The sequence below is a fragment of the Python bivittatus genome, unplaced genomic scaffold (genome assembly GCF_059951505.1).
Source record: "Python bivittatus isolate LINGU-HERP-01145 unplaced genomic scaffold, Pbiv_v1 ctg000680_np1212, whole genome shotgun sequence".
In the NCBI taxonomy this organism is placed as follows: domain Eukaryota; kingdom Metazoa; phylum Chordata; class Lepidosauria; order Squamata; family Pythonidae; genus Python; species Python bivittatus.
In genome coordinates this window covers 8,758,075-8,769,299 of record NW_028277095.1, presented here as the reverse complement: position 1 = coordinate 8,769,299, position 11,225 = coordinate 8,758,075, and the positions used below count along the sequence as shown (strand labels likewise).

The window sequence follows — 11,225 nt, the reverse complement described above, 5'->3', positions numbered from 1 at the left end:
GTAATGTCTTGGTGCGACGTAGTACGTGTGAATCCAACAGAGTTTCTCTGGTCTAGCATTATGCACGAACCAGGCCGTTATCACTTACTAAGTAAACCAGGGTTACTGTAAACCGTGGCTTAGTCAGAGCCATGACCCCCCACAGAATTCTGACTCTCTCTACCGATTCCACAGACAGCTCTTCTCCCTTCCCCGAATTTTCCTTGCAGCGTCACCGGCGGCCTTCTTGTCTGACTGGGTTTGCATGTGCCGCTAAACCCTGGTTTGCTTAACCGCCGTGCGGCGAACGAGCTACGTGGGCTAAGTGGCCACAACCCGCCGGGCGAAATCACAGCCGCGTTACGGTGCCGCCGGGCAGCGGGGGGCCTCCGCTCCGGCCCTTCGGCTCCTCCTGAGGCAGCCGGGCGGGAAAGGCCCGCGCAGCGCCTTCCCTGCGGGAGGCTGTCCGGGCCCGCGTCTCTCTCGCGCTCTCCCCGGATTCTGCTTCGTCTGACGGGGCCCCTCGCCACCGAAGCTGCTTCCGAGGCCGCGGGGCCGCTCCTCAGCTCCTCCTGCGGGCCCCGGCGCTCCTCCGACGCCCTCCGCGCCGGGTCTTCCGCGCCGGCCCCTCGGCTCCCCGGACCGCGCGCCCCACGCAGCAGCGCCTCTCGGCCGGCAGCGGCGGGGCGCGGCGGGGAGGCGCGCCCAGAGCCTGCTCGGCGCCCTCGCCGGGGAGCCGCGCGCGGCGGCGCTCCCGGCCAGCCGGCCCGCCTGCCTCGCGGGTTCGCCGGGCCAGCGGCCGACCCCGAGCCCACCGCAGGCTTCGCGCCGGGCCGGAGGGCGCGATTCCTGCCGCCGGAAGCCGGGGCGGCGGCCCGTCCCCGGCAAGCGAGCGGCGCCCCCGGCCCGGCCCGGCCCCCTCGGCCGCAGGACCCTCCACAGCGCGGGGCGGCGGCGGTGGGTGCCCCGAGACGGCTCGGGCTCCGAGCGCGCCGCCGCCGGGCCCCTCGGCGCCCGCAGCCGCAGCGCCGCGCAGCCCCCCCACCCGCCGCAGGCGACCCGCCCGGCTCCCGCGAGGCTGAGGCGGCTCGACCCTCCGCCGGGCGGGGCCCGCCGCCGCCGCCGCCGCCGCCGCCTGCTGTTGGGGCCGTCTGCCGAGGGGGGCGCCGGCCAGGGGGGAGGCGCCCTTTGTCGCCGCGGCGGGCGGGGCCGCCGGCCGAGGAGCGCGAGGCGGGCCGCGCGCGGGATGCTCTGAGGCGGCCGCTGGGCGGAGCCGGCCCCGCCCCGGCTCGCCGGTGGGCAGCGCAGCCGGCCGCGGCTTCGCCTCGCACCTGCGAGCGAGCGAGCGAGGGAGCGCGCGCGCGTGACCGCGGCTGCCGGCCGCCGTCCGTTCTGCAGCGGCGCCCGTGCGAGCGTGCGGTAGGTCTGCGGGCGGGCGGGCGGGCGGCGCGAGGGCGGGGAGGCGACCGCCGGGGCTGCCGCGCCGCGCCCCGCGACAGAGCCGCAGCCGCGGCGGAGACCCGGCCGCTCCTCCTGCGGCGGCTGCGGCCGGCGCGCGTGCCTGCCCTCGGTCTGGCCGGCCGCGGACCACGCGGCCCGGGGCGGCTCGGCGATCGGCGGCGCCGGCCCCTGCTCCCAACGCTCGGCAACGCGCTGGGTCCTTTCTGGGCGCCGGGAAGCGGCCGGTCGAGGCACCGGTGCCGTCCCAGGGCTCATCGGCCCCCGCCCTCGCTCGGCCCCCTCAAGCCTTTCTTCCTTTTGTCTTCCGCCTCCCCGAGCTGCCCCCCAGGGGGCTGCCCCCCAGATCGCCCGGCCCCGCTTCTCCCCTCCTGGCGGGCGGCGTGAGTCACCATCCCCGGGGGGAGATCTGGACATGCTCCGTGGAGATGTTTTCTCTTTCGGCAGCTTCCCTCCGGAACAAACGAGTCCCCGGGTGGGGTGGGGTGGGGTGGGGTGCGGGCCCCTCTTGCTGTGGTTAGCCAGCGTCAGCACGGGATGGACGTGCTGGGTTATTGGGGCAGAGGCTTGTCAGGGAGGTAGGATTTGCCCCCAAATGTCTACCCCTTCCCGGATCACTCCAGTATTTGTTTTGTGGCTCAGTGTTTGGCCTAGCAGGCTGCGATCCCCAAGGGCAACTCCACACGATGGCTCGCCGCCGCCGGCATTCAGGATGGCATTGTCACTCTGAACGTGGAAGCCCTGATGGCCTTTATCGAACGGTTCGTGCTCTGCTTCTCCGGTCCCACCAGGAGGCTGCCCGCCTCCCTTGCAAAGCCATCAGCCGCATCCCGTGGCAAAGAGTCCATCGGAGTAAGGCTGGCAAGGGACGAATGGATTCCCAGCCCGTTTTGCTGGATGAAGCCCAATATGAGCCTGATGGATAGAAGGAGAGGGAGAAATATCGTCTCCCACTTTCTCCATACCGTTCAGAATTTTATATACTACATTCTCCCTCAAAAACGGTAACTTTTCCTCCCCTTCCACCTTCGGCTTACTGTATTTCAGTAGCCCGTCTCCCTGTGCTATTCCAGCTCTAAGGTGCGCTTCGTGAGATGGGCTACCAGAGCTACGCGCCTGTGATTGCAATGGTGCAGCATATATTTTGGGGGGTCTTGACAGTGCAAGTATTCTTCCCCCAACCATTCTCTTTCATAAAAATTGCCACATGCTGGGGCGGATAAGATCTTTCTTGGATGGTGGAAGGTGACAGATCTGAAGGCGCAATTATTTTGTTGCAGGGTTAACGCTGCTGGAGGGGACGTAGTCTTTCCTTGGGGGGGTGGCTTTTTTGTATTCCATCGGGAGGAGGAGAGCTGTGTAAAAGGGTTCCTCAAGGCAGACTCTCAGCCCTGCCGTCAGACCTCTGCGATGCGTGCAAGAAGAGGTGGTGTCCTCTTGGCTGTTTTCTTGTGCTTCTACGCCCTTGATCAGCCGCCCATCAGTGGAACAACGCATGGCGTGAATAAAAATAAGGGGGGACTCACATCTAGACAAGAGGATAAAACTCTTCATTCCAGCAGTGAAACTTCAAATATAATCCCAAAGAATCTGGGGCTTCCCCATACACTCACTTGATGGAGCCCAAAAATTAATGGAGGCAAAAATGCATCCGTGGAGAAAGGAGAAAGAAATGGAAAATTCAGATAGCCCATGGGGTTTTTGAAGGCCTTCCAGAGGGTATCTGTGTTACTTTTAAGATTATAGACATTCCTGGTATGTGGGTGTGTGTCAAAAAAGTCAACATGGCAGTCGTGCTTCTACAGTTGAAACTCCACCTGCATGCGATGCATGTAAAAAAGAGCAGAGCTTCAATCACACAGTGTGACCATCATTAGCTTGACTTTAGACATCCTGTTTCAGACTTCTCTTACATGGATGGAATGTAACCTGTGTTCGCAGAACATGCAAACCAGGGTTAACTGAATTATAGTCTACTGACTATGTTGCCTGGGTTCACCCTGAGCTCCCGAATAGCAACGGTTTTGCTAGCACGTCGTATACCAACTCAGCCCATCTCCCTTCAGAGAGAGAGCAAGAATACCTTTCTCCCTTGGAACTGACGGTGATGGGGGCTTGACTTTTCCACACCAGGTATCTCAAAGCTTCTAGATAGCTTGGCCCTTTTTAAGATACAGGAGCTGCTGCTGTCATCATGCTGAACAGTTGAGCAGGTCAGATGAAAACATCTGCAGGGATTAAGGTGACTTTTGATCTGTCACTAGTAAAGAAATGCCCTCTTTTTGCTTTCTGGATACAAGTCAATCCTCCATTTTCTGTAGTGCATGAGAGGCAAAGCAATAGCTCCTGTTTGTCTGAAGGCTGCGAGGGCTCACCTGATTTTGTTTCAATGTACACACCTGGATGCAAGCATTAATTCAATTCTATGAGAGGAGCTACAGAGGCATGCCGTAATTAAAGGTTGCCAGGGGACCTGCAGACAGACTTCCTGATGTAAGATACAGGTGGCCTGTTTCTCATCTCTCTCTCTGGCTTTAGAGCTTGACTGTTGGAGTATGAAACACCGCTGTGGTTGACTTTGCCACCTCCTTGCTGTCCGGCCCTTCTTCTCGCTGGTTGGTCCCTTGCTGCCTGGCAAGAGCCAAGAATGTCTTCTCAGCCTCCCTCTTTGGCCTGAACAGTTTCATTTCATGTCTTGCCTGCAGAAACGGTTGCTTAGGCCTTTCCGTCCTTCCACCTCTGTCTCCTTGTCACATCACACTGAATGAAGGAGTGATATTGTGCAATCTCCCTAATTGCACAATATTTCCTTGCTATGATAGGTTTTAGCTCCCAGCACTCTCTGTGTCTTAGAAAAAGCCACATCTCTGTTTCCATGGTTATGTTCAGCTTTAAATACTCGTTGATGCAAGAATGCAACAAACACATGCAGAGCGGTGGGGAGTTTCTGCCTGCAGATGCTTTTAAAGCGTGGTTTCTCTTCCTGAGAGAGGTGGTCCCGTGGTCCTTGCGTTGCCCTCATTCCGTTGAGTCAAAATTATGACCGTTCCATCGGAGAAGTAGGGGAGCCTGCAGAGTCCCCCTTGGAGTGGGATTTTTCCAAAAGGAAATCCGATTTTTAACTCAGTGGGAATACTGGGAGGGTGTCATTCTGAGAACCTGAACACTTGGCAGTGCAGGATCAACAGCAGAAGTTGTGTCTGTGGACATGAAAGGGGGTCCTCCCCCATTCCGTCCCACGTTTCAGCTTTGGCAGCTTCATGCGGAGGGGAGAGAACAGCTCTAGAAGATGGGGGCAAGAGCGGGGTGGCCTTTCCCCCTTTGACTCTGCTTCACACAGCAGAGGAAGCTCAGCTCCTTTCCGCAGCTCCAAGTTCACTTTGGAGCCTGGCCCAGGAGCACGTGGTCAGCAGAGTTAAGACCAGGCTTCTACTTAGGGGCGTGGAATCAGACATCCAAGTTGTGGAAATTTGAAATGTACTTGTTGGAGGAGGCAGGTTTAAGCTCTGCTTAAATTCATGTGCTTGTGGGTTTTTGGCCACTTGAAAGAACAAAATGCCCAAGGCAGCATGGCACTTGGCCCTATTGGGTGGGAATTACAGGATTTATAGTATTTATAGAATTTTATCTCTCACTGCAGTACAGGAGCTATTTTTCCCCACAGCACCAACCCTGTGAGGTTGAAGGGGAAAAAAGTGACCCACATTCTCCCAGGAGGCTGAGGGGAGACTAAACCCAGGAGTCCCCACCGCCGATCCTGCACCTTCACCACTGGACCAACCAAAAAATCAGTTTGCTTTGTTCTGTTTCTTCGCTACATTTACATCCCACTTTCTGTTTTTAGTAGCTCGAGACTGACACAGCACTTCCCACTTTTCCCCGGAACAACAACCTTGTGGGGTGAGTTGGGCTGAAAGCAGTTAGCTTCCATGGCTAAGGATGGACTGGAACCTGGATCTCCCTGGTGCCAGTCCAGCCCCTTCACTCCTGCACCATCCGAGCTCCCTAAATTGTGACCTGCAGTCTCAACACACATCTGGAGAGTGCCAGCTGGGGGGGAGCTGGGCTGATAGCGTGAATGCTGACACCTTTCCCAGAATGTTCAAGATGGCTGTTCTGATCTTCTTTCCACTCACACCATTTTCTCCCCTGAAACAATCCCAATATTATTGGCCTTTCCTGAGCAGCTGCTTCATGATCCTCTCCTATTGTTGTTGGAGGAGACCTGTGTTAGTCTACTGTGGCAAAAAGATTAGGGGGAGTCTGGGGGCTACCAGACTCCTTGATTTTTTTACCCACAGCAGTATATATTTTCTGACTCCCTCCAAAGCATAATGGAGTTGCTGCACAGTGAAGCTGCCCGTGGGTGTGTCAAAGAGGGAGAAGGTGCTTCTTTAACATGGGAACAGTTGAGGACCACAGAAGCCTGTCTCCCTTGTGAACTGGGGATGAAACAAAGGCAATGTCTTGGGGACATGGCAGAAAAAGAGGCGGTCATGGCATATTGGCACCACAGATCCAGGCCAGTGGGGAAGGGCCAGTAGGGAGAAGGCTGCTGAGTTCTGCCCCCCATTTCTGGGGTCGACCTCTCTAGATGCATAGGCTTCCTGGCTCTGTGGTACGATTCCCTGGGGGGCATCCCTGTGTGCATGGGCACTGCCAGGGAGAGGCAGAAATAAAAAGCTGTCTTTAGTAGTGGAAGGAGACCTTTTGCATTAAAAAATCTCTGATTTTGGAAAAATGCTCCAAGCATGGAAGAGTTGTGGTCTGTTAGAGTTGGTAAGAGTGGGTGGAAGTTGCATTCATCTTTTTTCCTCCCCAAGTTAGTTAGTTATTGTATCGTAAGATGCAAATAATAGATTATAGAACAGGGTTCCTCAACCTTGGCAACTTTAAGACGGGTGGACTTCAACTTCCAGAATTCCCCAGCCAGCAAGGAATGCTATAGAATACAGATGTTAGCTTAGTACAGGAGTATTTATGGAATTTAAACTTGAGACTGTTAACACTATAGCAATTTGGATAACTTGCAGCCTTAAAAGATAAGGAAAATAAAAGTTGATAGCAACGTTGACTATGAGGCTGGCTTTCTTTGAGAGGATGATCACGGGCAGTCGCAGACAGTGAGATCTGTGGGTCTTGGTTGCCCTTGTCCAAAGTCCATATCTGGAATGGGGGTTCCTAAACCTTTTGCCATCACTTTTGCCTTTACTGTAATCTTAATGTATGCACCTCCCCTAAAAATCCAAACACCACAATGAATACAAATGAACAATGACACTTTGGGAAAGGTGAATTTATTAACTGAAAGGTTCTTCACACCTCCCCTGGACTCTGTCTGCGCCTCCCAAGGGAGATGCACCTGGCATTTTGGGAAACCACGATCCAGAATCTCATGGCGTGAGAGCAGCACAGCACATCTTTCTGCAAGGGAGAGCACTGCCCTTCACTTCAGGGACCCTGGTACCTACCACAAAGGATAAATTCTGTGGAGGAACGGGCTCCAAGTCACCAACAAGACAGGAGATGCATCTCGTCCTCTGCTTCGTGAGAGGAGGTCTGTCATCCTTCCCCTGGCTGCCTCTTAGCTCCAGGCAGAAATGTCCCTCGTTCCTCTCGCCTGGTTTTCCACTTCGCAAAACCACCAGCCGAGATACAGGAGAGAACAGGCTGTGGAGAGACCCAGGTTCAAATCCACCCTTAGCCAAGGATGCTTCTGGGGGCCTTTGGGTCGTGCTGTCTCTCAGCCCAACCCACCTGGCAGGGCTGTGGTTGTGAGGAAAAGTGGGATGAGGGAGTGCTGTTTGTGCCACCTTATTATTATATTATTATTCATTAGTTTTAGTGTAGCCATCCACTCCAGTGGGCTCCATCTTGAGCTTCTGGAGGAAAGGCCAGATCTATTCTAAGAAAAACATTTAAAAGTAAGTACACAGGAGTTTGGTGCACACGGGTTGTGTCCGGCCTGTTTTAGTCAGCGAACGTGAGTTGAACGTGTCACCATTGCCACTGCAGTGTTGTCAGTGCAGTTGGACTAGAATTCTACTTTATTGAGATAGGCTAAAGGAAATCCGCCTGGATTTGCCCTTCCCTCCCTCTTATACCCCAGGGAGTTGCGGGGAGCCAATCTGAGTCTCTTTCTAATACTTCCCTGCCCCCCTGGGCTTAACGCATGCTTCTTCTGCCCCTGTTGCTGTCCTGACAACTTCTGGATACCTTCTCTAGGGTCATTTCCATGGCTCCCTGCAAGTGCTCAGGAAATGAGAGCAAGAGAACTATAAAACCAGCCACTCATCCCTCCATCTGCTCTGGTCAGGAAGAAAAGCCGAAGGGCAGCTGGCTTCTGGCATCTCTGGATTCAGCCGCACTGCCCCAAAGTTCAGCTTCCTGGGGGCCATTAGAACAGCAGCATCATGGTTGGAAATAGGTGGGAAGTTCTCTGGGTCAGACTTTGGAACCACTTGTGATTCCGCAAGGAGAAGAATTGAGCTGTGCTGGAACCAGGAAAGCCCCACGATCTTTCACACCAGCCTTCCCCAGCATGGGAGGTTCAGTTCGGGCTGAAACGCCCATCAACCCATTCCCTGTAATCGAAGCTTATTGATTGCTTATCCTAATGCCTGGAGTTGCATCCGTCTCTCAGTTGGAGAAAGGGAATTTTGACTCTTTAGAAGTTCAGTCTTTTGTTGGTTCTGCTGTTCTTTACTCAGTTTTTTTTGCATTTTAGTTTTCATTTTGAGTGTAGATTGAAGGCATTGGAAAAGTTATGTGGAAAAAGGAAATTACATGTTGATGCTAGTCAATAAGTTGACTTTCAACTCTGAAAATCCTGTCTTGGAGCTCTTTGGGCATGGCCCCAAAAGTAGACAATTCACATCTTTTATAGAGCCATGGAAATGCTTTGACAAAACTGTCCATTTGAACATTTCTGTTTGATACTTTTTTTTTGCCTTCTCTTTGTCTCTTCTTTTCCTTGAATGGTCAACATAAGAACAGTCTTGTAATGCTGAGAACTTACTGTTATTCTCTCTTTAAGGTAGTCACAGTTCTAGAATAACTGGATTAGAAAGCAAAGACCATTATGTGGAGAATGAGGATTTGCTAGGTATTAAATCTGGGGTGCATAATTGCTGGGGAAGAAATGAGGGCCAGCCCTATCTATTGGCATGTTAGGGACCGGAATTCCAAAAATAGGCAGGTCCGGGACAAAGATGACTCAGTCAATGAAATGTATAATTATTTTTAGATGTAATGTGTAATTAAATATAATTAAATAATAAACGACTTCCCTTTTTGTCACTTGAAAATTTAAAATTAACTTCTGGAGGTATGTGGAGCCACACCCAAAGTTATGTTGTGTTGGTCTTAAATGCTTACAATTTTATTTAGTTTTAATTATTTTACTTAATTAAGTGGGACACATTAATATGTTGTGTTAAGAAGCAAATTGCTGTACATTCTTCAAACTGAAACCTTTTTTCCTCAATACTGATGGCCCAGTCCTCAAACTGGTCATTTGTACATGATGGTAGTATTGACCACTTGTCAGAAACATTGCTGCGAGCTTCTGATCAGGATGGTACAGCAGGAAATATTTGTGAGGAGAAGCTATTACCTCGTGCTTACATGTGGAATCGTCTCTGCTCTTAAGTCCCATGTATTTTGTTGTAAGCTTGTTTACTGAGCCTCATGTTTAATCTTTTTGTACAGCTGTGAAAATGATAGGTGTATTCTATATAATATTAGCTGTTCTAGCTCTGTGACCTTTTCAATCTACTCTTTTTTTTTCTTGGTCTGTGCTCAGTCATTGCTGACCCTGCAGTGACTGCTTGGACGAGTCCTTGCAGTTTTCAAGGCAAGTGTTTCGGAAGTGGTTTGCCAGAGCCTCCTTCCTAGAGCAGAGCCCAGCTGGCGAGCGCGGGAGGCGGGGTTTCCGTTGCTTCGCGCCCTTTTTTTTCGGGCGAGCGCGGTTTCACGTTTACCGGCAACTGCTCCCGACTCCCGTGCAAGGCGCCGCCAGCATTTTTCCTCCCACTGGAGTGAGAGTACCCATTTATCTATTCACGTGAGTTTTCGACCTGTTGGGTTGACAGGAGCTGGGGAGGAAACAGGAGCTCACCCTGTTTAGCGCGAAGGCTGGACTCGAACCGCCAAAGCGTCAGCCATTTCTGGCTGGCAACTTTCAGCGTCATTAAGCCGCTGCGCCACCGCGTCCCCTCAATCTACTCTGCTTCCTACTTATTCCTTGAGCATACAGGCAGGTAGGATTGCATTTGAACTTGCAGGATGCCACCTATCTAGAGCTTTTAAAATTTCCGTAAATATGGTGGAGAATAAATCTGATCTTGGAATCTCAGGAAGGTTGGCTGTGTTTAGTGCTTGGATGGGAAATCCAGAGCTGTAGGCTAGAAAGTTGAGAAAAATGTCCCAGAAGAAAGCGGTGGCTCACCACTGCCATAATACTGCCAAGAAAACAACATGGATGTGCAACTCTGGAGTCAAGGTGAACTTGAGGGGGTTTTTGTCTTTCTATCTTTCTTCTAGACTAGACTAGACTAGACTAGACTAGACTAGACTAGACTAGACTAGACTAGACTAGACAAATTAGAATTTTAATCTGTGGGTAGCTATTTACTGAATCAGTCCTAAAGCTTTAGATAAGTTATTAGACTAAGACTCATCACCTGATACCATAACTGGAATGAGAACCATGGTGGGCAGCTTTTAAAGTCCTTTTGGCTGCTGACCAGTGAAGAAAAGAAGATTCCTAGGTTGGGTTCATCCATTGTGCAAGGTCATAATGTAGTTAATTTGGTCTTGGTTGAGCTTGTTTTATGAACCCAGTTCCTGCTAGCTATAAATTATGGTTTATGCTTAGCATGATGTGTGAACCTAGCCATGTATTGTTTATTTGACAAACCATGTTTAAGCAAACCATGTGTCCAATCCTGTGCTCCTGGGCAAGACCAAGGAGTCAAAAGCTACACAGTCTTAAGTAATATGTCTTCAGTGCTAGTCCGCGGTAAATACAGGTAGTCCTCACTTAATGATTGCTCTGTTTAGCAATCGTTCAAAGTTATGACGGTGCTGAAAAAGTAACTTTATGACCAGTCCTTGCACTTACAACCATCGCAGCATCCCTGTGGTCATGTGATCAAGATTCAGGCACTTTGCAACCAGTGCATGTTTAAGATGGTCACAACATCCCACAGTCATGTGATCGCCATTCACATGCCTTACAGCCAGGCTTCCAACAATCAGAATCGATGGAGAAGCCAGCAGTAATATTGCAAGACATGGTATATGATGTCTCGTTTAACAACCACAGTGGGAAGTGGTGTAGGCCCATCGCAGTCATGTTTCACTTAGTGACCATGTTGGTCCCCCTTGTGGTCACTAAGCAAGGACTACCTGTACGAAGTCTTAGAAGTTGCAAGAGAAAATTCATGAGTTCAGTAAGTCAGAGTCTCTTTGAATGCTTTGAAATGCACCTGGGCTGAGTTGCCGTGTATGAGATCACCTGCCAAGAGACATATACACACCACCCCCACCTCTTGATTGTTTAGGTCTGCTTTGCCTTCCATTCCCAGCCTCCCCATGTCTCACATCATGACTTAGCATGATGTGTGGATCCTGTCTTAGTGCTTATAGATTGAGGACCAGATAATGGAGCTCTTAAAATGTGACCTATGGTGAATTTACTCAATGCATATGGAAGGAATTCCTGTTAAGAGGGCAGGTCTGGTCCTTGTCTGCTGACCAGTGATTGACTCTGGATGTAGTTGCTG

The 11,225-nt window shown here is 51.8% G+C and overlaps 1 protein-coding gene across 1 annotated transcript in view; it reads left to right on the top strand.

Annotated features, from left to right (window-relative positions):
• The first annotated feature begins 1,257 nt into the window (after positions 1-1,257).
• Positions 1,258-11,225, top strand: part of ADD2 (adducin 2) — a 60,452-nt gene continuing 50,484 nt past the window's right edge. The window contains exon 1 of the mRNA XM_088151972.1: positions 1,258-1,398. The gene's annotated coding sequence lies outside the window, so the exon portion shown is untranslated. The remainder of the gene's footprint in view (positions 1,399-11,225) is intronic.